Genomic DNA, 26,320 nt, shown 5'->3' on the forward strand with positions numbered 1-26,320 from the left:
CGGGGGTGTGTGTCTGTGTCCAGTAATTATTCCGATGCAAGGTCGCCCTCAGTCGGTCATCTAGCATTCTCCCTCCTCCCTCTTTGTCTTTCTACTTTTCCCCGTATTTTGGCTTCTCCATTCAAAAGCGGGGAAAGAGGACTTCCCTGGTGGTCCCGTGGTGAAGGGTCCGCCCGCCAGTGCAGGGGATGCAGTTTCAGTCCCTGGTCTGGGAAGCTCCCACATGCCGAGGGGCGATGAAGCCCATGTGCCATGGCTGCCGAGCCTGTGCTTTAGAGCCCCGGTGCAGCGACTACTGAAGCCCTCAAGCTCCGAAACAAGAGGAGCCACTGGAATGAGAGGCCCGAGCACCGCAACTAGGGAGCATCCCCTGCTTGCCACAACTGGAAAAAGCCTGCGTGCCGCACCGAAGACCCAGAGCAGCCCAAACTTGATCAATTAACTAAAACAAAAACCTGTTTTGAATAGGCAGAAGAAGAGGAAGTTGAAGGGGGGCGATTCTAGTCCTGTCCACACACGATCATAAGCGATCTATAAGGGAGGTTAACCCCGCCCGCCTCTTTCTGCCACCTCTGTGTCCCCCTGTAGAGTCGCTGAAAATACTCTTCCTTCGGTTGCCCTCATAGATTCACAGCCCCACCTCCTGTGGGAAGTGACACTTGGGGCGTTAGCTCGGTTCCCACAGAGGACGTGACTAAGGCTCACAGTGTTTACAGTCTGTGTCCAGCGTCGCATAGCCAGAAGCACCAGTGCTGGACCTAGAACTGAATGCTCTCGACTCTCCAGCCCGTACCCATGCAGCCCTGCAGAGACAGCAGGCTGAAGTGCACAGATGCCAGTAGGCCATGTCCAGGACCCCAGGCACACTTCTTTCTTCCCTTCTTCTGACATCTCAGGCTTGACTAATATCCCAAAGTGGAAAATAACAAGTGTTGACGAGGATGTGGAAAAATGGGAACCCCTGTCCCCTGGCTGGTGGGATGTAGAATGGTGCAGCCACTGTGGAAGCAGTTTAGTGGTCCTTTAAGTGATTAAACATGGAGTTACTGGGAATTCCCTAGTGATCCAGTGTTTGGACTCCACACTTTCACTGCCGAGAGCCTGGATCCCATTCCTAGTTGGGGAACTTAGATCCCATGAGTGGCATGGCCAAAGAGGAAAAAGGAAAGCAGCAACACCAGGTTCAGTTCAGTTCAGTCACTCAGTCGTGTCTGACTCTTTGCAACCCCATGGACAGCAGCATGCCAGGCTTCCCTGTCCTTTACCAGCTCCCAGAGCTTGCTCAGACTCATGTCCATTGAGTCAGTGATGCCATCCAACCATCTCATCCTCTGTTGTCCCCTTCTTCTCCCGCCTTCAGTCTTTCCCAGCATCAAGGTCTTTTCCAGTGAGTCAGTTCTTCGCATCAGGTGGCCAAAGTATTGGAGTTTCAGCTTCAGCATCAGTCCTTCTGATGAATATTCAGGACTGATTTCATTTAGGCTGGACTGATTGGATCTCCTTGCAATCTAACGGACTTTCAAAAGTCTTCTCCAACACCATAGTTCAAAAGCATCACTTCTTTGGTGCTCAACTTTCTTTATAGTCCGACTCTCACATCCATACATGACCACTGGAAAAACCATAGCCTTGACTAGGCAGAACTTTGTTGGCAAAGTAATGTCTCTGCTTTTTAATATGCTGTCTAGGTTGGTCATAGCTTTTCTTCCAAGGAGCAAGCGTCTTTTAATTTAATGGCTGCAGTCACCATCTGCAGTGATTTTGGAGCCCCCCAAAATAAAGTCTCTCGCTGTTTCCATTGTTTCCCCATCTATTTGCCATGAAGTGATGGGACCAGATGTCATGATCTTAGTTTTCTGAATGTTGAGTTTTAAGCCAACTTTTTCACTCTCCTCTTTGACTTTCATCAAGAGGCTCTCTAGTTCTTCTTCACTTTCTGCCATAAGGGTGGTATCATCTGCATATCTGAGGTTATTGATATTTCTCTCAGCAGTCTTGATTCCAGCTTGTGCTTCATCCAGCCTAGCATTTCGCATGATGTACTCTGCATATAAGTTAAATAAACAAGGTGACAATATACAGCCTTGATGTACTCCTTTCCCAATTTGAAACCAATCTGTTGATCCATGTCCAGTTCTAACTGTTGCTTCTTGACCTGCATACAGATTTCTCAGGAGACAGGTAAGGTGATCTGGTATTCCCATCTCTTTGAAAAATTTCCACAGTTTGTTGTGATCCACGCAGTCAAAGGCTTTGGTGTAGTCAATAAAGCAGAAGTAGACATTTTTCTGGAACTCTTTTGCTTTCTTGATGATCCAGTGGATGTTGGCGATTTGATCTCTGGTTCCTCTGTCTGGTTACCAACTGATGAATGGGCTAATAGAATGTGGTCTACCCATACAAAACAATGTTACTAGAATTCTACTCCTGGGTTATTCTACTCCAAAGCATTGAAAGCAGGGACTCAAACAGGTACTTATACACCCGTGTTCTTAGCAGTATTATTCACAATAGCCAGAAGCTGAAAACGACTCAGTGCATCAGCTGATAAATGGATAAAAGAAATGACATGGTATAGCCATACGATGGAATATTACGGGCCCAAAAAAGGAATGAAGCACTGACACAGGCCCCACATAAATGATCCTTGAAAACATGATGCTAAGAGAAAGAAGTCAGACGCAAAAGGGCAGAATTGTGTGATTCCACTTGTATGGGGTGCTGAGAATAGCAGATTCAGGGACAGAGAGGAGAGCAGTGCTTCCCAGGGGCTGGGGGTGGGAGTTAGAGGGGACAGAGCTTCTGTTTGAGGTGATGAAAGTATTCTGGGAATAACCATGGTGATTGTACAACGCTGGGAATATCCTCAGTGCCACTGAACTGTGCACTTGAAGAAGATTAAAATGGAGGACTTCCCTGGCAGTCCAGTGGTTAAGATTCTATACTTCCACTGCACAGGTTACATCCCTAGTCAGAGAACTAAGATCCCACATGCCCCATGGCCAAAAAAAAAAAAAAATTAAGATGTTACCCAAACAGAAGTCTCAGGCTTGTGCTAGAACCTCAAGTGGGCCTTGTGATGGCTCACATCTTGTTTTTGCTTGTGGAGTACCTGGCCTGGTCCAGGCACTGGGAGATGTCCACACCTGTGGCCTGGCCAAGGCCCTGCAGCTCAGCAGTGAGCTGAGCTGTAAGCTGCATCCCGGGCTCTCGCGTCCCTGTCCATTAGTGACCAGGCCTGGTCGCCACGTGTGAATGACATCTGTCTCTACGAAACGCTTGTGCACCTGACGTTGGGCATGGCCTTTTATGGCTCTCGCTTGCTCTCAGGGAGTGGAAAGATAAATACCTTTTCAAAGACCAGATGCCAACTGCCTGGGGTCCCCACAGCTGCAAATGAGTGGGAGACAGGCCTGCCAGGGGCAGGTGCTACAGCCCTGGGGGAGCCGGGAAGTAGGTGTGCAAAAGAACGTGTTCCCCCCATGCAGACAGTCTGTTTGGAGTATGGTTCTGACACGGACTGCTCTCTCAGATTTGTTGTGTCCTCACCTGCCTTTTGGCTGAAACTGACTTTTAAAGTGGGCTTTAAAGATTCTGCCTGCCAGTAAGGAGACGTGGGTTCGATCCCTGGGTCAGGACAATCCCCTGGAGAAGGAAATGGCGACCTACTCCAGTATTCTTGCCTGGAGAATGCCAAGGACAGAGGAGCCTGGTGGGCTACAGTCTATGGGGTCGCAGAGTCGGACATGAGTGAACAACTGAGCATATGCGTATGATGTTTAGAGAACAGTGTGTGCGAAGTGTGTTGAATGGTACCTGGGACCTCACAGCTTAAGGAGCACTTGGTTTTCTGTGTCTGGCCCGGGGAGGCTGGGATGCTCACTCACAGGCTATGTATGGCATGGTGGCTGGGAGGACCAGTCTGCTGATGGGGGTAATGTGGTTTGAAGGATTCCAATCAAACACCCCCTCTCCCTCCCAGCAAGAGGTTCCATGGGGCAAGCTCTGGGGCTCCTGGGGCTGTGTAACGAAGCACCACAAACTGGGTGGCTTAAAACAAGAGCAGTTATTCTTTCTTGGTTCAGGAGACCATGCGTCCAAATTTAGGATTGCTTCCTCCTTGTGGCTTAAGGGGAGGGTCTTACACATCCCTCGCTCATGGTGGTGGCTGGCCATCCTCAGCTCTCCTTGGCCTATAGATGGATCCCCCCAACCCTGCCATTTCTGCCTCTGTTTTCATGTGGTTGTTTTCCCTCTGTGTGCATCTATTTCTGTATCTCTTCTCCTCTGTGTATAAGAACACCAATCAGGGACTTCCCCAGTGGTCCAGTAGTTAAGAATCCACCTGCCAATGCAGGGGGCGCAGGTTCAACCCCTGGTCCAGGAAGATTCCACCTGCTACAGGGCAACTAAGCCACGTAGTGTGCTACAGGTATTGAGCCTGCTCACCCTTGAGCCTGTGCTCTACAGCAAGAGAAACAGCTGCAATGAGAAGCCTGCATATCGCAACGAAAGGTAGCCCACGCTCACCACAACCAGAGAAAGCCCACAGCAGTGAAGACCCAGAGCAGCCAAAAAAAAAAAAGAAAAAGACATCAGTCATACTGGATCCAGGCCCCTGCCCTCAACCCAGCTTGACTTCACCTAATTACATCTTCAGAGATCATATTTCCACATAAGTTCAAGTTTTGAGGTTCCAAGGAGGACATGAACTTGGGGGACACGCTTCAGTATGGGCTCCGTACTTGCAGAATTTATAGGGGAATGAATGAGTGATTGAAAAGCCATCCATGTACGTCTGCACAGGTGTGTTGATGCAGGAGACCTGGGGCTGCTGCAGGGGTGGCTCCAGGATCTTCTCCTCTTCCCGGCCAGGCTCCTCTGACCGCTGGCCTTTGCACCCTGAGTCAGCACACGGGCTGCCCCCTGACTCAGCCCGCTTTCAAGGTGACAACAGTAATGTTTATTACAGGGGAAGGGTCATGACACACCAGGTGTTCTCTGCTTCCTTTCTGCCCAAGATCTCCAAGTTGCCTTTGTTTCTCTCCCCCTCCCCTTGGAACCAAGATAAACAGTAGGGATGGCTCGATGATCTTGAACAAATCACTTCCCTTTGATCCTCTGCCTCTAGTGTTTGCAAATGAAGGAGGCTAACCTGGATGCCTCTGAAGGTCTCATGGTCTATGATTATTTCTGTTTTATTGCTGACAAAATTCAGTTCAGTTCAGTCACTCAGTCGTGTCCGACTCTTTGCAACCCCATGAATTGCAGCACTCCAGGCCCCCCTCTCCATCACCAACTCCTGGAGTTCACTCAAACTCACGTCCATCAAGTCGGTGATGCCATCCAGCCATCTCATCCTCTGTCGTCCCCTCCTCCTCCTGCCCCCAATCCCTCCCAGCATCAGAGTCTTTTCCAATGAGTCAACTCTTCGCATGAGGTGGCCAAAGTTCTGGAGTTTCAGCTTGAGCATCATTCCTTCCAAAGAACACCCAGGACTGATCTCCTTTAGAATAGATTGGTTGGATCTCCTTGCAGTCCAAGGGACTCTCAAGAGTCTTCTCCAACACCACAGTTCAAAAGCATCAATTCTTTGGTGCTCAGCTTTCTTCACAGTCCAACTCTCACATCCATACATGACTACTGGAAAAACCATAGCCTTGACAAAATTAGAGGCCAGGAAATCATGCTCTTGGACTCCATGGAGGGCAAGACTGAAATCCAAATGCCCTAATTTCCAGCTTGTCTCTAAATTCCCTCTGTCACCTCCTACATGTAGCCCTCCGTGATTCACTTAATTCGTGTGGTTCCTTGGGTTCTCACTGTGACTTTTGTGTGATACATGAATTCACAAATGCTAACGTGCTGTTCAGCTGTGTGTGTGTTTTTTCCATGTTCTGTACCCCCCCCTTTCCTCTGTATGCAAGAGCTATTTGCTGCCCTAGTCAGGCTCCCATCACAGGTCGGTACACTGGGTCGTGGACCAGACTTAAAGTTATAAGCAGATGATTAAAGATGAGGAAATCTACCAAAAGGAAGAAAAAAAAAAAGAGGAAGAAAAAGAACTTAGGTGCTTTCAGTAGATGTCAGAAAAGCATTTAATCAAGTTCAACACCCATTGCTCTTAAAAACATAACAATTAAAGGGTAGGAATAGATTTCAGCATGACAAAGAGCATCTCTAATCAGTATCAACTTAATCCTTAAGAGTGAAACACTCTACAGCATTTTCCAAGAGGTGCAGAATGCTGCTGGAGACTGTGTCCAAAATAGATCTGAGGACCAAGCATTTTAAAACGTTACTCTAAGTGGAATTCCCTTAATGTTAGTTGCAAGACAGGCAAGAACCTCTCTTACTAAAAATCATCACTTCAGAGTGAAGCCAGTGCGATGGGCTAGCAAAGATGCTGAACAGAACACTGAGAAACAAGGTTGCAAAATTGATGCTTCGAGATGGATACAGTTTAGGGGTTCAAAGTAGATACAATATTTAGAAGTAATAAGATGATATGGTGGCCAAGTTAAAAAAAAAAAAAAATGACGCCTTCCCTAGTGGACTAATGGTTAAGAATTCTCCTGCCTTTGCAGGGGACACCAGTTCAATCCCTGGTCCAGGAAGATTCCACATGCTGTGGAGCAACTAAGCCCATGTCCCACAGCTACTGAAGCCCACGCTTTAGGTGCTCGGTAACAAGAGACACCACTGCAGTGAGAAGCCTGAGCACCACAACGAAGAGTAACCCCCGCCCACTGCGGCTGGAGAAAGCCGGGGCACAGCAGTGAAGACCCAGCACAGCCATAAATCAATGGATAAAATTAAATAAACCAGCTCAAGGACACTGGGTGAACCAGTTTGTTGGAGACTGAGGCATCCTTCATGTTTCCCTGGTGATGATCCTGCTCTTTCTCCAAGGCATTTCTTGTCTCTCTCTGAATAAACAGCGAGCCCTCGGTGTAACTCAGTCTTTCAGGGATGGGTGAGTCATCCAACTGGCTGGAGCTACCAAGATGCAGATGAAGTTTGGGTGTCATGAACCCGGCTGTCCTGGGGGGCCTTGGAAGAGCTGGATGGGGGCATGCCTGCCAGACGGCCCTCGGACTGAACCCCGGGCTCTCTCAATTCCTTTTAAGGTAGCCTTCCCTCCTTCCTGTTTCTTTTCCTTTACTCTCCTCAGTGTGGTTTTGCTACTGTTAATCTTTTGCCTTATTTTAGCCACCGTTGTTTGTTTGAGCAGCCAAGAGGGCGAGTATAACTTTCCGAGGACTGAGGGCCTCGAGCTTTGTGGAAGTTTGTTCCTTGAAGCCTAGGGGCCTTGCTGGTCAGCCCCTTTCTCAATGGTCAGGGTTGCTGCTGGCCTGCAGACTGGATCATGGAGGATCACGGGCAAGTGCTCCCAAGCTTGGTATGTATGTACTGATCCCTGGAGAGCTCTCAAACCTGGGAACCAGCTCGCTGGAGAGGGTGGTTTCTTGATATACTTTCCAATTCTTTAGGAATATGTGGTTCATAGGATTAAAAGGTAGATATAATGTGGTTTCCAAAACAATGTATTTAAAATCACTTGGGCTACCTATTTTTTTTTTTTTTTTTTTTTTTTGGCATTCTACTGTTCCAAAAGAAACACTAAATGTTGACTTTAAAAAATTAAAATAATTATTAAAATTAAAAATTTAAAAACTCTTGTTCAATTAAAGTATTTAAAAACAATTTTATGTATTTGACTTTGCCAAGTCTTATTTGCGGCACGTGGGGTCGGTCTAGTTCCCTGATCGGGGATGAAACCCTGGCACCCTGCATTGGGAGCTGGGACTCTTAGCCTCCGGGTCACCAGAGAAGTCCCCACTTAAACTTTTAACGCCAATGTTACTGCCCTCTCAGTGGTGTTTATCTTCCTTTGAAATTACCAAGTCTGATTTTTCTACCTCAATTGCCGCAGTCGGTCACTTCCTGCCTCCCCTCAATCTCTTCCTTTCTTGGCAACTCAAGACTCATGGTTTTCTAGTATTTAAAGAATATGACTTAGTTTTCCAAACCTTTTTTTTTTAATAAATTCTTTTTTCATTTTTAAAATTTTATATTGAAGTATGTTTTTTTAAGTTTTGGGGATGTGGACCATTTTTTAAAGTCTTTATTGAGTTTGTTACAATATTTCTTGTGTTTTATGTTTTGGTGTTTTGGGCTCGAGACATGTGGGATCTAAGCTCCCCAACCCCACTCCCCTGGAGTGGAAGGCAAAGTCTTACCCCTTGGATCGCCAGGGAAGCCCCTCCACTACTTTTCTTCACTCACTGTTTACTCAGTCATTCTTTCATGTCTTCAAAAAATTACTATAACACACAAAAAGTTGTACATGATGTTATCCCAGACATTGGCAAGGTGTTAAATAAACTAGATCAAGTCATTATGCTGTGCATCTCAAACATAAAAAACTAGAAGAAAGAAGATAAATTAGATACATTCCTTGATTTATAGAACTTACAAATTCATAGTTTCCAATAAAGTAGTCCAATAACAAAATAATAAATAAAGACCATACTTGGTATGAAAAATATTGTTTGGATAAGTAATATAGTATATTCAGTACTTGGTACCCAATGTCAAAGGGCTGAGAGGTAAACGTAAGTCTTCTTTGCTTCCTGTCTGTAGTCCCCTGGTGCGTGTATCTTTCAGAAAGATGCTCTGCATATATGAGTGTATATTACTTCAGAAAACCACAAATGACTGCCTCCCTATGCACCTGCTGTTTTGACTTAACAATTCAGACATCTGGCGGTCCTCCTCTGTTGGTTCATTTAGGCTGTCCGGGACTTTTTTGTTTCCCGTCTATTTTTTGGCCTCACCCCTGCCTCATGTAAGACCTTATTTCCCTGACGAGGGATGGAACTTCCCTCTGCAGTGGAAGCACGGGGTCTTAACCACTGGACCACCAGGGAAGTCCCATGCCTGGAGCTTTTTAACGATGGGCTCGTTATTTGGCTACTGGATGCATCTTCGTTTCTTAAACCAACTCCCCATCCATGGAGTTTTGCATTGTAACCAAGGAAGAGCAAACCGCCTCAGTGAGTCTCCTGGTTCGTAGGTTTTAATGCAAATAGGCTTTCAAATCTGCAGAATAAATTTTCCCGAAGTAGAATTACTGGGTCAAGGAGAGTTTGCCTTTTATTTTCTATAGCTACTGCTCAATTGCTCTCCATAAAGGTAGGACCAATTGACACTCCAACTTACAGCGTGGGAGCAAGAGACAGTGGTTTTTAACCTCAAAACCCCAAGCAAGGAAGAGCTTTTAAGTAAAATGAAAATCTGGAGAAAATTGGGTGAAAGCCTTTCTACCGCAAAGGGCAAGTCTAGCAGAGTTCCTGGCCAGCCGGCTCCCATTAGATGTCCACTCAAGCATGGCAGTGGGGGAGCCTGTGATTCCTCCAGACAGACTGTGGCCTGTAAGTTTCCTTCCTGGTGGGGGTGGGGGACAGAAGCTGTTCAGGGCCCCCTCTGTCGACTCATCTATCATCAAGTAGCTGAGAAGCACCAGGAGCTTTAAAATTACAATATAAGGGACTTTCCTGGTGGTTCAGGGGTTAAGACTCCAATTTGCAAGGCAGGGGATAACGGTTCAACCCCCTGGTTGGGGAACTAGGATCCCACGTGGCAGCTAAGCCTGTGTGCCACAATTAGAGAGTCCATGCGCTGCAATGAAAGACCTTGCACGCCACAACTGAGATCCGATGAGACAAATAAACAAATCATTTTTTTTAATTACAAGATAATGTTGCCAAGTAATAACATTATTTTTAAAGAGGTACCATTCACAGACATTACCTGGGAGTTAGTGTTGAATGATTATAGAGTTTCTGTTTGGGGGGATGAGAAGATTCTGGAAACAGGTGGTGATGCTAGTTGCCCAGCACTATGAATGTGCTTAATGCCGTTACACACTTAAAAATGCTTAAAAATGTTAAAATTTATGTTATGAATAATTAACCACACACAGAGGAAAGCTATAATTCTCCGTAGCCATCTTCTCATGAACTAAAGGACACTAAGAAATAGGAAAGATCTAATCTAAGAATAAAAAGAGAATAAACAGAGCTTTTATTATGGCTTGCTCAATTGACCGTGCAGTTCTCATTTCACTTTGAACTGGAGGGGGCCTAGTGGTGCCTAGTGCTGGCCTGTCCGCTGGGGTGTGGGAGCCGGGGCAGGAGGCCTTGAGAGCTGGAGACATAGGAGCTCAGATTGGGCTGGTCGGGACTCCTCCGTCTGGAGAAGATCCTCACTCTGACTTGGGAGGCCTGGGGCTAACCCACTCCCCCTAGGCAACCCCCTGTTCTGAGGTGCTGGGCCCACTCTTGGCCATCTTATATTTCTGCATTTAAACAAAAGAAGCCTGTTGCTGGCTGGCTGATAAATGCTTTGGGGGTTTTTTGGCCACATTCTGCACCAGGGATCGAACCTGTGCCCCCTGCAATGGAGGCACAGAGTCTTAACCTCTGGACCACCAGGGAAGTTCTATCCTGGGATGTTTGTTGAGCCCAGTGAGAATGAAGCAAGCAGCGACTTGGGTGTGGTCTTTGTCACCGTATGTCCATGTCCCCAGCAGCTCACTTCAGAAAAAGAGCCTTTGCCCAGCTCTGTCTGCAAGCCAGTGAGTGGAACAGGAGTCTGAAACTTCTTGGTGGCTCTGAGCAGACATCTCTGCTGGGGCTCGAGGGATCGGAAGTGCCTACCAGAGAGGCACTGAGCCTTCTGCATGGACACCGGCCTCGCTGGGCGCTCGGGGTGCTGCCAGTGAGAACAGTTGTACCAACTCTGTATCGTCAAGCCGCCTGGCATGCTGGTCTGTGCTTTTAGAGGGTGTGGAATGTGCACATGGGCTTGCTCTCCTGGAACACGGTGGCAACCCCCTGAGCCTCAGGCCGTGTCGGGCCTGACTTTTTTCATCTCTCCACATGTGGGGTTTGTGGTCCTCACCCTGTTTGCACAGACAGAGTGCCAGTCCTTGGAAAGACTGTGACACTCGATTGATTCCGTGGCCACAGAGTCCCCTACTTGCCCAGTCACTGCAGAACCAGCTCATGACTCTCAGAGCAGGAAGCGGCTTCTAGCTGTGTCACTAACCCTCATTTCACAGTCAAAATCCAGATTCCAGGAGGCAAGATGGCCAGCTGGCACTTGAACCCCATCCGTGTGCTACCCGAGGCCCTGAACGCTCTGGTTGGTGCATTTTAAATCTTCAAGGGTGTTCGTGATAAGAAGACTCTAAGGAATGAAGTAGGTCAGACAGAGAAGGAGAAACATCGTATGATATCCATTAGATGTGGAATCTAAAAAGAGATGATACAAATGAACTTACAAAACAGAAAGAGACTCACAGACTTAGAGAACAAAGTTATGGTTGCTGGGGGAAAGGGGGGAGTGGATAGTTAGGCAGTTTGGGACGGACACGTCCACACTGCTGTATTTTAAGTGAATGACCAACAAGGACCTTCTGTACAGCACAGGGAATTCTACTCAGTGTTATATGGCAGCCTGGATGGGAGGGGAGCTTGGGAGAGAGTGGATACATGTATATGGCTCAGTCCCTTCATTGTTCCCCTGAAACTGTCACAACACTGTTAACTGGCTATACTCCAATACAAAATAAAAAGCTTAAAAAAATGGAAAAAAAGAGAGACTAGATGCTTCCTGGTGGTCCAGTGGTTAATTAAGACATCACTTTCTAATACAGGGGTTGCAGGTTCTGTCCCTGTTCAGGGAGCTAAAATCCCACATGCCTTGCGGCCCAAAACCCAAAATATAAAACAGAAGCAATATTATAACAAGTTCAAGAAAGACTTTTTAAATGGTCTACATCAAAAAAATTAATTAAAAAAAAAGAGACCCTAAAGCTGTGAGTTCATAGTGGACAGAAATATAGCTGACCTTCCCTCCAGGCGTGCCCCCCCGCAAAAGCCCTTGTCAGAGTGTCGGGCCAGGCTGCTGGCCACATAGCCGATGCGGCAAGTTTCCATTTGACTCACAGTTGTCAGGAAGGTGTTCACCAGGTGCTGTGACTGCCAGGCTGACACGGCTCCTCCTGTGGGTGGCAAACGCGTGTGTCCCATTAAGAAAATTGCTACTTTGAAAAACGAGCTCCGAAGGGAACTTTTTGGCTCTTACTAAAATTAATAAAGCAACCCACCCCACACCTGAAATTATTTAAAAGAAGGAAAAGGGAAAAAAATTAACGTCCACCCAGGAGGAAAAAAAACCTCCGTTATTCAGCCTGATCTCAGAACTCAGCAGAAGAAACTCTCCCTGAGGCGAGCTTAAGCTCACTGTCATCCATCCTTCCGGAGCGGTGGTACCTCGTGCTTGTCTCTTGCCTCTCTAGCGAGACGAAGCTCAGGCAGAAGCTGCTTCAGACACAAGCGAATTATGCTGTTTGCCTCTTGAGGATTCCCCACAGTCCCGTGAGCTCCCTGGAGACATTCCCAGGGTGGCTGTGGATTGGGGCGGTCTTGCTGAGTGAGTCTTTTTTCTTTTTTTAAAGATTGATCTATTTATTTACTTTTGGCTGCGCTGGGTCTTCACTGCTGCAAGCGTGCTTTCTCTAGTAGCAGGGAGCAGGCACTGCTCTCCGGTTTTGGTGCTCGGGCTTCTCATTGCGGTGGCTTCTCTTGTGGAGCACGGGCTCTTTGGTGAACGGGCTTCGGTAGTGGCAGCATGTTGGCTCAGTAGTCGTGACTGGGTTCTCAAGCACAGGCTCAGTAGCTGTGGTGCATGGGCTCAGTTGCCCCAGGCATGTGGGATCTCCCAGGACCAGGGATCAAACCTGTGCCCCCTGCACTGGCAGGCGGATTCTTAACCGCTGGACCACCCAGGAAGTCCTTGCCAAGTGGGTGTTGTCGGAAGCACTTGAGTCCTGAAGAGTTCCTTGCTAAAGAAGTGTCTGGGGTTATCAAACGTGCTTACCCAGAGGGAGCAGAAGAGGGGGTTTGAGGGCTCTGCTCCCCACTGGCAATGGCCTGAGGCTGATAGTGGGTCCAGGCCTGCCGAGATGTGAGTTGGTCTCTCGGGTTCCCCGTGGTCCAGAGTATGATGGGGATATGGCCCAGGGAAGCCACCTAACCCCAGAGCCTGGCCTCCCCAGGGCTGAGGCACAGCCTTTACAGACAGGCCATGTGTTTGACAATACTTACCGCATCCTGTAGCCAGATGGTCTAAACAACCCATCCGTGGTACAGGTATGTAAATATTTTCCATGTTTATCATGCTGCTGCGGCATTGATGTTAACAAGGATGAAGAATTACACTCATGTAGTAACACACCAGTCAGGCCACAGGAGGACCACCAAAGCTGACCCCCCCTTTGCCGTGGAGGGAACAGATTTCAGGACAAGCCTGGCCTCTGCTCCCTCTTGCTCAGACACCGATTTCCTCACCCAGAGGCCCTGGAGAGCCTTCCTCTCAGAGCTCTTGGCCAAGACAGAGATTCTTATCATGAGCAGTATGTTTTTCGGTTAGCAGAGCTCTGTGGTCAGCCTGTTGCCCTCTTTGCTTTGCCTACTAGGAAGTCCACAGCTAAGTTTGTTTTTTTCCAACTCATTTGCATGTAGATTGTCCTCAATTAGGAGTCTCAGCATAGAGGATCATGTGAGGTGTCTTAGGGGCCAGGCCTGGGGGTGGGGGAGTGGTGTACACCCCTCTATTCACAGAACTAATCACACAGCCCCACTAAGAATCCAGGGAGCTGAAGTGTAATTCAGAAGAGGAAATTGGATCAAGCCGGACTTCCACAGGGAATGTTGTGGAAGGAACAAACAAATTCACAAAGGACACGGAGATAAGAGTGCCTCGGCTCCCAGGGGACAGAGGTGAAGACTCCAGTGTGTGCGTCTCCCTGTAAACTAGACACAGGTAATTGGACTTTGGATTCTATTTCAGTGTGCTTTCCCTTCTGCCAAAACTGCAGTGTTGCAGAATGTTGGAGCCAAATGGAGAAGTCTTTTATTATTAATAATTTTTAAAAAAATTATTGGAATATAGTTGATTTACAGTGTTCTGTTAGTTTCAGGTATACAGGAAAGTAATTCAGTTATATATATATATATATATATATATATATATATATATATACACACACACACATGTATTCATTCTTTTTCACATTCTTTTCCCACATAGGTGACTACAGAGTGTTGAGTAGAATTCCCTGTGCTAAACACTAGGTCCTTGTTAGTTATCTGTCTAATATTTACTACTGTGTGTACGTTAATCCCAAGCTCCTAATTTATCCCTCCCCATCAGTTTTCCCCTTTGGTAACCATAAGTTTGTGTTTGAAGTCTGTGAGTCTACTTCTGTTTTGTAAATAAGTTCATTTATGTCATTTTTTTAAGAATTAGGTTCCACATATGAGTGATGTCATGTGATGCTTGTCTTTCTCTGTCTGACTTACTTCACTTAGTATGATAATCTCTCAGTCCATCCGTGTAGTTGTAAATGGCATTATTTCATTCTTTTTATGGCTGAGTAGTATTCCATTGTCTAAAATAAACAACATCTTCTTTATCCATTCCTCTGTCGATGGACATTTAGGTTGCTTCCACATCTTGGCTATTGCAAGTAGCGCTGCAGTGAACGTTGGGGTGCATGTATCTTAAAATTATGGCTTCCTCTGGATATATGCCCAGGAGTGGAATTGCTGAATCATACGGTAACTCCATTTTTGGTTTCTTAAGGAACCTCCACACTGTTCTCCATGGTGGCTGTACCAGTCTGCATTCCCACCAACAGTGTAGGAGGAGTCCCTTTGCTCCATACCTGGAAAGGGCTTTTAGACATCAATCTTCTCACTGTACAGCTGGGGAAACTGAGGCCCGGAGAGGGGAACTGACTTGCCCAGAGTCAGCCAGCTAGAACTCTGTTCTCAGCCCCCACACCTGGGATCACTCCCCACCCCCCCACCCACCACAGGGAATTCCACCAATATCTCTGTCCACACTGTACAAGTCCCTGCTCTGGGCAGGGCCATTCAAAGTCATTCTTTTTATGGCTTAAAAAGAATGACTTTTAAAAAGAATGTTGAATTGATCAGCTGATGGATAGCCTGATTAGTCCATTGGATCATTGGAGAAATCCCCCAGCCTTCCCAGCAGCTGTTTGAATCTTAGCACAGGGCTTGATTTCAGCGTTTATTCCACTGGGATTTGGGGAGTGGAAAATCAGTCTTTTCCTCAGACTCATTCAAGCACTGACTTCTCTTAGTGACTCATATGTAAGAGTGTGAAAGAGCTTCATAACGGAAATTTCCCCCAAACCCATTAGAGGGCTTGACTGCTGTGTCAGTGTTCTGCTGCAACAGAGGACTCCCCTCGCTTAGTGGCTGCAAGCACCATTTATTTGTTGATGGGGTGGCAATTTGGGCAGGGCTTGCTGGGGACGGCTCATCTCTGCTCCGCTGATGTCAGTTGCGATGGCTTGACTCAAGGTGGAAGATGTGTTTCCACACATGACCAAGCTCCCATGGCTGGTGGGTGGGTATAGGTTCTTGACTGTCAGTTGAGGCACTGGTTCCTCTATGCGTGACCCCTCCCCATGGCTGGATTGGCTCAGTGATCTCCAGCTAGTTGGACTTCTTACATGATGGCTGCCCACTCCCCTAGGGGACAAACAGACACATCCATGCCTCCTCCTTCTCCTCCATCCTCTTCTTTTTTTAAAAAAAAAATCTAATTTTTTTTATTGTAGTGAAATACATATAGTGTAACATGTATCACTTTAACCATTGCTTTAATTGAAGCATAGTTGGGATTGACACACATGAGACTACAGAGGGATGAGACTCTAGAGGGAACTCTATTCAGTGCTCTCTGGTGACCTAAATGGGAATTAAGACCAAAAAAAGAGGGAATATTTGTATACATGTAGCTGATTCATTTTGCTGTAGAGTAGAAACTAATACAGCATTGTAAAGCAATGACACTCCAATATAAATAAATTAAAAAGCAACAGCATTGTGTTAGTTTCAGGTGCACACTCTGACCATGTTTAGGTACAAAGATCTGTGGCAGTGTGCATTCATACCATTGCAATCATCTTCACCACCCACAGAATCCTTTTCACCTTGCAAAACTTAAAATTTATCCCCATTAGGCACTTAACTCCCTGTCCTCCATTCGCCAACACCTGGCAGCCACCCTTCTACTTTCCATCTCTCTGGACTTGACTCTTATGGGTGCTTTATATAAATGGAATCAGAGAGTATTTGTCCTGTTTGTCTGGTTGATTTCACTCAGCATAACATCCTCGAGGCTCATCCATGTTGTCGTATGTGACGGAATGTCCTTCCTTTTGAGGGCTGTATACTATTCCTTTGTATAGATCACATTTTGCTCATCCATCCACGTGTTGACAGGGTGGCCTGCCTTCTACTGTTGTTACTAGTGCTGTTGTGGACACTGTGCTAGCATTTGCTGGAGTCTCTGCCTTCAGTGAGTCTCAACCAGTCCTTCCTTAAGGTTCTGTTCCAGTGTAACTCCCTGTCTCCCCAGTTCTCCCAGTTCTGTTGGTCAGTACAGGACATTGGGCCAGACTGGATTCAAAGAATAGGGACTGCCCAGGGCCCTGGCCCACAAGGGGCCACCAAGGTAAACATCCAGCACAGCCACTCTGGGAGAAGCTCTTTGCAAAAGAGGCAGGTGGATCCACTCATGCTAATACATCCCCGCTCTCGGATGCCCCTGGATCTCCCGGGCTCCCAGAGGTCGGGTGCTATGGGAGAAGCTGCAGTCAGACCCCAGTGGTCCCCTGCCTCCAGGCGGCTGCAGCGCCTGCCGTCTGCTCTGTACTGCTAATGGCTGCGCCTGTTATTACATAATCTGTTATTCTGGGCCTCACCAGGCCCTGGTTACTTGTCAAAAGTTTCTAAAAGCCAGCTGTATCAGCTCCAGGCAACTGGGGGCGCTGCCCCTCCCTCGTAGTATTAGTCACTCTGTACTTAGCTAAATTTAACTTTTTATCATCCAAATGATATTTTTGTGGGCTTGGGATTTTACATAATGCTACCAACTGCTGCAGGCTAAGAATTTCTCCTTTCTGTTAAGCGTGTGTGTGTGAGTGTGTGTGTTGGGTGTTTTCCCCTGTGAACTTTTGCACACCCAAAACAGCCCTGTTCAGCTCCTCTCCCCGCTCTGCCCTCCCCGACCTGGGTTTGTTCTGCAGGCTTGGTTTCACCTCCTGCCAGCTGGGAGCAGATCACCCCTAACAGCTTCCTAATGGCCCCACTAATGCGTCCTTCCTCACCCGAGGCCCCTTCACTTTGAAGGTCTCTAAGGGTTTCCCTTCTGCCTCCACGTCTGGGCTTCAGAGAGAGATGTTCAGGTTCAGAATTGAGTGTGTTGAGAAAGCAGAGGGAAGGATCCAGAAAGGGGTGCTGGGTGGTGACTGGAAAGGGACAAATAAGAAGCCCAGCCATCGCCCCCCCTTCCCCCCCAGGGCTGGGGGTCCAGGAAACAGGGTCTTTCTCTGTACTTGTGGGCGGCGGGGTGGAGAATTCAGGGCCGAGGGTGCTGAGTAGGGACACCTGGCCTCTCCTTGGGGTGGTTCCGGAGCAGGACCAGGGGATGTGGGGATGCAGCGTGGCCATCCTGACTCTCCCGGAGCTCCCGCTGCTCAGCAACGGCGGCCCACCCTGGGCTCTTGTGCAGTCCACATAACCGTGCACAGGAGGTGTCTGCTGCCGTTTTCCAGATGGGGAGACCAAGGATGGTGTCAACCACAGTGTAGTAAGTAGTTGTAGTAATTACAGCGGCAGCAAACACTGGGTGCCTACTGTGTGCCAGGTCTGGTGCTGACCACTTGCCTTCCTGAGCTCATGGACCCTTCTTGGCGGTCACATGAACTAGGTAGTAGTGTTAGCATGCTTTTTTTTTTTAATACTTATTTTATTTCTTATTTATTTATTTGGCTGTTCTGGGTCTTAGTGGCAGCATGTGGAATCTTTTTTTTTCTTTAATTGCAGCATGTGAGATCTAGTTCCTTTCCTAGGGCTTGAACCCGGGCCCCCTGCATTGGGAGCGGGGAGCCTCAGCCTCTGGACCAGTAGTGAAGTCCTAGTGTGAGTGCTCTTCTACAGAAAAGGAAGCCAAGTCCAGAGGAGTTAAGCAGCTGGCTTGAGGCCGCAGGGCCTAGAGATGGCAGAGCCAGATGTCAAAACCTGTCCGCCCAGGGCGCTAAGCCGATTCCCAGGGCCGGGCTGCCGACAGACAGCAGAGACCGGACTCAGACCGGGCCCTGTGCCCACTGCGAAGCCTCACTAAGCTGATTCTGGCCGCATCTGGTCGTCAGGTCTCCTCCTGCCAGAGGACTGTAAGGTGCAGCAGGCTGTGCAGTGTGTCTGGGCCTCTCAGGGAGAGTTAGCTTGACCCTGGGGAGAAGAAGCAGGGGGCAGGGGGCAGGGGCAAGAGAGAAACTCACTCTCATGCCTTTTTTAGAAATCTTTTCAGAAGGTATTACTCATTTTAAATTATTTTATTAAAAATCAGGAACTCCTAGCTATGTACCTAAAGAATCAAAAACATATGTCTACATAAAAACTTGTACGTGAATGTTCTCGGCAGCATAATTCATAATAGCCCCAGAGTGGAAACAACCCAAGTGTCCATTCACAAATGAATGGATAAACAAGAGAGAGTTGATCCACACAACGCCATGCTGTTCAGCCACAAAAAAGGAATGAAGTACTGACACACGCCACGATGTGAATGCGCCTGGAAAACATGAGTTGAAGTGCAGGCAGTCCAACACACAAGGCCACGTACTGACTGTGTGATCCAGTTCATGCGAAGTGTCCAGAGTAGTCGGGTCTGCAGAGACAGAAGCAGACGGCACTGGCCAGGGGCTGGAGGGGAGGGATTTGCCGAGTGACTGCTAATAGACGTGGGATTTCCTTGATGGGGGGCGATGTTGGGCTGTGTGATGAAGATGTTCCAGAACTCGAGAGAGGTGATAGTCACACAACTTTGTGAATGTGCTAAATGCTGCTAAACTGTACCTCTTAGAAGGGTCATGGGACTTCCCTGATGGTCCAGTGGTTAAGAATCTGTCTTCCAGTGCAGGCAATGCGGGTTCAGTCTCTGTTTGGGGAAATAAGATCCCATGTGAATTTTTTTTAAAAAATGGGTGAATTTTGTGGCATGTGAATTACATCTTAATAAATCAGAAAATCAGGAGCTATGCCTTTAGATGGAATCCAAAGCTGGACAGCCCCTACCTGTTATCAGCAACCTGGACAACTTGCTTGGGTACCACTGCTGTTTGCATCCATCCCTCTCTGCCCGTTCTTCAGCCACCTGCCTCCCCCGGTCTCCATGTCAACGGGGGATGGAAACAACAGTGTTTAACTCCAGCCACGCTACCCACTCGTTTGGAACTTACACTCTCAACCAGGGCCAGCTTTAGACATGTGGACGTCTGGGCAAGCTAGTCATTTGGCACCCCATCAAACCAGTATTCTTTAAGTGTTTGTTTGACATTTATTTAGTGGGGATGAAGAGAGACTGATATTCTATTAATAGCAGTTGTGTAGAGAAACAGATTCACTTACTAATTCATGTCCACCGACTAAAACATTTAGGGATCTGAAAATTTTTCAGGAAAGCAATTCTGACTTCTGTTCTCAAAGGATGGGTTTTTTTTTTTTCTTTCTTTCTTTTTTTCACCCTCTTGAAATTTTCCAAGTCATTGAAGAGGCATATTGAAGATTTAGATTTAAAACTGAAAGAAGAGGAGCTAATGTATAACATGATGACTACAATTGATAACACTGTAGTATTGTCTAAGGGAGATTTGCTAAAAGAGTAGAACTTCAGTGTTCTCATCACAAAACAACAACAACAATAAAACCAACATGGTGATAGAATAATAAACTCAATGGTGAGAATCCTTTCACGGTCCATACGTCTATCAGATCATCATACTGCACGCTTTTTATTATCTTTTTTAATTGAAGTATGGTTGATTTACAATGTTGTCTTGGTTTCAGGTGTATAGCAAGATGATTCAGTTATACATATACATATATATTCTTTTTAAGATTCTTTTCCATTATAGATTTTTACAAGATATTGACTTTAGTTCCCCATGCTACATAGTAGGTCCTTGTTGTTTATCCCTTTTATATATAGTAGTGTGTATATGCTGGGCTTCCCCTGGTAGCTCAGCTGGTAAAGAATCTGCCTGCAATGCAGGAGACCCCGGTTCAATTCCTGGGTTGGGAAGAGCCCCTGGAGAAAGGAACAGCTACCCACTCCAGTATTCTGGCTTGGAGAATTCCATGGAGGGAATTCCATGGGGACCCCAGCAGGCTACAGTCCACGGGAGCGCAAAGAGTCGGACACGACTGAGCGACTTTCACTTTCAGTGTTTATATGCTAATCCCAAACTCCTAATCTGTGGCCCCCCACCTTTCCCATTTGGTAATCCTAAGCTTATTTCTATATCTGTGGGTCTATTTGGAAAGTTCATTTGTGTCATCTTTTTAGGTTCCACTTGTAAGCAATGTCATGATATTTGTCTTTCTCTGTCTGATTTACTTCACTTAGTATGATTATCTCTAGGTCTATCCATGTTGCTGCAAATGGCTTTATTTCATTCTTTTTATGGCTGTGCACTTGAAGTATATCATGATTTTATTTGTCAGTTATACTTCAATAACACTGGGGGAGGGAGCTCAAAGGAATAAAATGTCTTTGTTCCTGGTAAACAGCAACACACCGCACATCATTTAGTTCCAGAACTTCCCCCCATCCCCCTAAGACCACAGCTACAGGTGTGCACGGAACACATGTGCAGCAAGTCTCAGCCTGGAGTTGTGTTCTCTTTTGATCCTTCATCCCCCTTAAGGGAGCAGGCTGATTGGCTTTTAGCCTTTTGTGTGAGTAGTCATGGGAGGAAAGCCAAGTCCTCCCGCAACATCTTCCTACTTTATTTCAGTGTGGTTTTGCCCCCCTGCCCCTAGAGCTCTGTTCCCCCAGGAGCTGCCTGGCTCTTTAAGTTGACCCTGCATTCAATTTTTGAATTTTAAATGCATTCTTTTGTCAGAAAAATCATTTCCCCACCATGCACCCCTGTGTGAAGAGTGAGCATCCTTTCTCGCAGGCCCCCTCGGATCTTCTGCAGCGGATGGTAGGGGGAAGGGGATGTGTGAGTCACAGCTGACCTTCTCACATGGAAGAGGTGACATCCTGGGAGAGATGCACACCACACTGTGGAGGGGAGTCACGCTGAAGCTGGCTTGACTAAACCTCTTGGCAGGTTTCCTGACCCCTCAAATGGGGAGATGGGCACAGATCTCCCAGAGGGGTTGGAGGTGTTGTGATGAAAGCTAAGAAGCAAAACAGAGGCGAAGTCCTGCAGAGGCAGGGCACGTATGCCAGGGCAAGCCAAGGGTTCTGATGGGATGGAGCCGGGGAGCTGGCGAAGTTAGTGTGTCCGGGAGGGGAACTGGCACCTGAGCCACCTGGGATGTTGTGTTCTTCAGGGATTGCACATGTAAGTGCAGGGCAGAGAAGGAGCCTCAACCCCTGCGGGCCGGTCCCAAAGAGGAGTTCACAGCATTTGCTGAGGCTTCCCCCGGAGGGAGCGTGGGACTGCAGTGGGGTGGGCGGCGTGTGAAAAGCCGATCTCTGTCGTTTGCAGCCACACCTCCCACCACTGTGCCGTCGCTGGTTATCTTTTCACCTCCCTAGTTTGCTTCTCTTCCTCCTCTGAACTCTCACTGTCTGTGCCCTCACTCTGCAGTGTATCACTTTCATTTTTCCGAGGCACCACGAAACCCCCCTCTTCTTTGATTTTTACCTCGGGTGTCCCTGGTTGCCCTGGTGCCTGGCCTCAGCCCCAGGAGTAGGGTTGCTCTGGAGTTGGGTTCCTGCAACAGTCAAGGCCTCTGCCTTCCCGTCATGGTCACTGGGAGGCCTCCTGGGCTGCTGCCTGCCTCCTGGGCACCACGCGTGGGAAGCACCGATGTCAGACAAACAAGAATGCGTCTTTGTAACCAGAAGTGGGGTCTGGCCGCTCGCAGCTCAAAAACCAGCAGAGAGGCCAGGTTGGTGGAAAGGAAATGGATGCCAGCAGACGGGGCTCGGGGGAGGTGGTACACCTGTCCGAAGGCTGACTTCCCCTCCCCCACCATGCTGCACCAACAATCAGAGGGCAAGAGCTTTTACAGACGGAGAGAGGGGGCTCCAGGCAGAAACAGCAGAGTCAGCTCTGATGCTCATCTTGAGATTGGTCTTCAGCGGTCTGACCAGCGGTCATCTTGGTTGTTTTAAGTATAGTTAATCGTCAGTTCCAGGATTGTCTCCGTCTCTTTGAGGCCAGTTCTTGGAATTGTGGCAGCTTGTGTCCTGGCTTGTGTCTGGTCATCGTGTAGTTAACTTCTTCCACTTAGTGGGGGTCTCTGTCTGCAAAACAGCTCCCAGGACATGGCTGGGAATGTTACCTAGAGCCCTTGAGGAGGAACTGAAGGTCCTTGACTATGTTTAATGACTAAACTATTATTATTTGGTCTCCTTTGACTGTTTCCCTTTGTTTCTGCATCTTCTCACTTCTCCGATTAAGCTTACTCTTTGGCTCAAGTTTTTCCACAGACAAAAGGCAGGCTGTGGGCATGGTTGTGGGGGGTGTGGCAGGCAAGGGCCATAGGGGTGCTGCTCTGTTTCATGTTGAGCTGCACACATGGTTCAGGGGAGCATCTTGTGTCCTGGGGGGAGCCCTGGGTTGGGTGGCAGCTTTCATGGTGCCTGCGCATGTTCTATGCTCTTGTAGGCTGACTGCACCCCGGGACTCCCTGGAAATCTGTTTCTCCACCTCTTTTCATTTTGTTGAGTGCTCATCTCTGGCCTCTGGTGGAGGTGGGCCTCCAGCCACATACTGCCCAAGTTCAGGGGCTTGATTAGAAGGTGAGAGTCATCTGCATCTCCTGGAGAGGCTGACCATGACCCTGCCCCAGGCATCAAGATGCTGGCTAACTGCTGACCGAGAGCTCGGGGCTGTCATGTCCTGCCCCTCCGAATCCCCGTCTCCCACCTGCCTCCCCTCTGTAGCCTGAGGTCCTGAGGTCCCGAGGTCCCGAAGTCCCAAAGGTTGATGGGTGAAAAGCCTCAGGTTTGAGGCTGAGAGCGCCACGCTGGGCTTCTGAAACAAGAAGGCTTCCCATATGTGCTAGAGATGTGGGTTTGGGTTCCTTGAGCTGTCTTCCTAAGCAGAAGGAGTCATGGGTGGTGTCGGGCGGATCAGCCTCCAGGAAAGCGTCCTGGAAGGAGTCCCTTTTGTCAAATGAAGACTTCTTTAGCCAGGTATCCCACTCCTGTCCTCTGGTCACATCTGGATTTCTCTGGCGTTACTCAGGATGAGGCCTGGCCACGTGGATTTCCCAGTGGGCTCTGAACAATCAGAGCGACCAGGTGTCTCACCCCCCTCGCCCTCTGGGCTTCTCCCTGCAGGATGCTGGCTAGGCTGTCCTGGTGCCTGATACCCTTCTGTGGGCCTCGAGAGTAGGACATCGGCGCTGCCTTCCCATGCAGACCCACAGGTAAGGACTGCCCCGCCTCCCAGCTGTGGAGTTTGGGGGTGCAGGGGCCCAACTGCCGTTTCCTCTTCTGTAAATATCTGACTTTGTCTGATTTCCATGCTGCTGCTGCTGCTTCTAAGTCGCTTCAGTCGTGTCCGACTCTGTGCGACCCCATAGATGGCAGCCCACCGGGCTCCCCTGTCCCTGGGATTCTCCAGGCAAGAACACTGGAGTGGGTTGCCATTTCCTTCTCCAATGCATGAAAGTGAAAAGTGAAAGTGAAGTCGCTCAGTCGTGTCCGACTCCTAGTGACCCCATGGACTGCAGCCCACCAGGCTCCTCCATCCATGGGATTTTCCAGGCAAGAGTACTGGAGTGGGGTGCCATTGCCTTCTCCGCTGATTCACATGGGGGTAGATTATATTCATCGATCGTGCGTCTTGTAGAGATTGACTCCTCTTCACCTAGCAGGAAGGACTGATGTTCTGTCTGTGGTAGCTTTGGCTTCCCTGGGGCAGCCTGTGTTGCTCTCCTTTGTACAGGGCACCCAGGGGGTGCTTCTCTGCTCTTGGCTCCCTGGCTCAGCCTGGTCCTCCCCACCCGAGCCAAAGAGACAGGACCAGAGTTTTGGGGCTTCCAGGGTGAGCCTCCCAGGTGGTGCTAGTGGTAAAGAACCTGCCTACCAGTGCAGGAGACGTAAGAGACATGGGTTCAATCCCTGGGTCAGGAAGATCCCCTGGAGGAGGACCTGGCAACTCACTCCAGTATTCTCGCCTAGAGGATCCTGTGGACAGAGGGGCCTGGCAGGCTACAGTCCCTGGGGTCGCAAGGAGTCGTACACGACTGAAGCGTCTGAGCACGCAGTCTGGGTGCCGGTTTGCCGTGTCTCACAAGTTGTGGTTGGCAACACGGAAACAACAGTGTGAGTGTTTTCGGGTAACCACCTCCCTGGAGGAAACTGAGGCCGGAGGCTGTGATGAGCTGGGATCCTCTATGGAGTCAGAACCAGTAGTGCATCCCCCAGGGGCTGGCCCTTTCTCTCCTTCTGCCCTGAGTTCTTGCAGGAGCCCCCATGCTGGCTTCCGATCCATCTCATCCCATTGCTGTCCTGAGTCTCAGGGCCCGGCCTCCCTCTGTCCCCTTTTGGTCACACCCAAGGCCTCTGGTGGGCAGAGCAGCTGAAGTGATGTTGCCTTTTCCTTTCCTGAACATCGATGAACCCTTCTCCCTGTGTGCTAATTGGCTGGTTTGAGCTTTGGGGCTCAGAGAGGGGACATCCCATTTGGGGAAACTAACCTGGAGGGAGAAGATGGGAGCACTGAAGTCTCTGGTTTCTGCTGTGTCGGCTGGGCTATGGGGTTGTAAACGCACTGCCTCTGCTAAACACACAGTAACTTGTGCAGAGGCCCTTGCCTGCCTGCGTGCTTAGTCATGTCCGACCCTTTGGACTAGAGCCTGCCTGCCAGGCTCCTCCATCTATGGGATTTTTTTCAGGCAAGAATACTGACAATCCGTTTTACATGAGGCAGCTGAAGCTCAGAGAGGGCAAGTATCTGGCTCAAGGTCACACAGCTAGTCAGTGGTAAGCTTGGCATTGGACCCCAAGTCTAGACCCCATGCACATGACGTGGTTTCCCAAACACAGCTGGGCTTCCCCATGGGCTGGGGGCCTGGCTCCAGGTAAGCCCCCTGCCCTCCCCACCGCACCTCGCTTGGGCTTCCTCTGCTCCCTGGGCACACGGGGCCCAGCACACAAGGCCACAGCCATGGGCCCACTCACTGCCGTGTTTCACCGTGGGCTGTCTCCTCTAATTGCTCACCCGTTTTTGTTGCTGTGAAAAGGCCTCCAAGTGCTAAGAAGGGAGAGTGCTGTGTTGTATTTTTGTGTGTGTGTGTGTTTGTGTTGTATTTTTTGTTCTGTTGCTTTGCGTGAATTTTCTCCAAGGTGTCTCAAATGGGCGTTTGGGGAAGGAGTTGACATGGGGACACGGGGCCCTCTCTGCCTCTCTGCAGCCACTCGCCCTCCTGCTGGCTGGGGGTGGGGGCCTGGTGAGCCCTCCTCGGCCCACACAGCCCGGCCTGAGCTCTGACATCAGCTCATGTCGGTTGGAGGGCTCCCACAGAGCCTTCGCTTCCTGTTTCCTCTTCTACAGGAAGGGGGTTCTTGTCCTTCCTGATGGCCTCGCACCATTCCTTGGTGTTGCGGACGGTGGGCTTACAGCCTCCCCTCCTCTGCAGGTCCTCACTTAGAACTCCTTGGGGCACTCCCTTGGTGGCCCAGTGGTTAACTCTCTGCCTTCCAGCGCAGGGGACGTGGGTTTGATCCCCGGTTCAGGAACTAAAATGCCACATGCCTCATGGCCAAAAAGAAACCAGGAAAAAAAAAGAATAAGAAAAACAGAAGCAATATTGTAACAAATTCAATAAAGACTTTAAAAATGGTCCACATCAAAAACAATCTTAAAAAAAAAAAGAACTCTTCAACTTCTCTTGTTTACCCAGTGAACATTTACTGAGTACCCAGTGACAACTGGGTACCATCCCAGGTGCCCGAGACACAGCTGTGCAGTCTCCGCCCCTGTGGGGTTTCTGCCCTGGTGTTGGCCCAGTGCCCGCTCTGCCCTCTCACCTCTGTGCTTTGCATATGCTGTTCCAGCATCCTGAGGTTCCCCCTTCTGGGCTCTACCCTGGACCCCCGGACAGTGGAGACAATCATGGTCACGCCTTACCTGCCTTTGAGCTCTTCTTGGGAGTTTGTGGCCTGGTCAGAC

At 48.7% G+C, this 26,320-nt stretch overlaps 1 protein-coding gene across 6 annotated transcripts in view; it reads left to right on the forward strand.

Annotated features, from left to right (window-relative positions):
• The window catches only part of PITPNM2 (phosphatidylinositol transfer protein membrane associated 2), a 158,923-nt gene that overhangs the window by 15,840 nt on the left and 116,763 nt on the right, over positions 1–26,320 (forward strand). For all 6 annotated transcript variants that reach the window (XM_052655166.1, XM_052655164.1, XM_052655168.1 and 3 more), the window contains exon 2: positions 23,482–23,570. The gene's annotated coding sequence lies outside the window, so the exon portion shown is untranslated. The remainder of the gene's footprint in view (positions 1–23,481; positions 23,571–26,320) is intronic.

This window comes from Budorcas taxicolor, chromosome 17 (genome assembly GCF_023091745.1).
Source record: "Budorcas taxicolor isolate Tak-1 chromosome 17, Takin1.1, whole genome shotgun sequence".
Lineage (NCBI taxonomy): Eukaryota > Metazoa > Chordata > Mammalia > Artiodactyla > Bovidae > Budorcas > Budorcas taxicolor.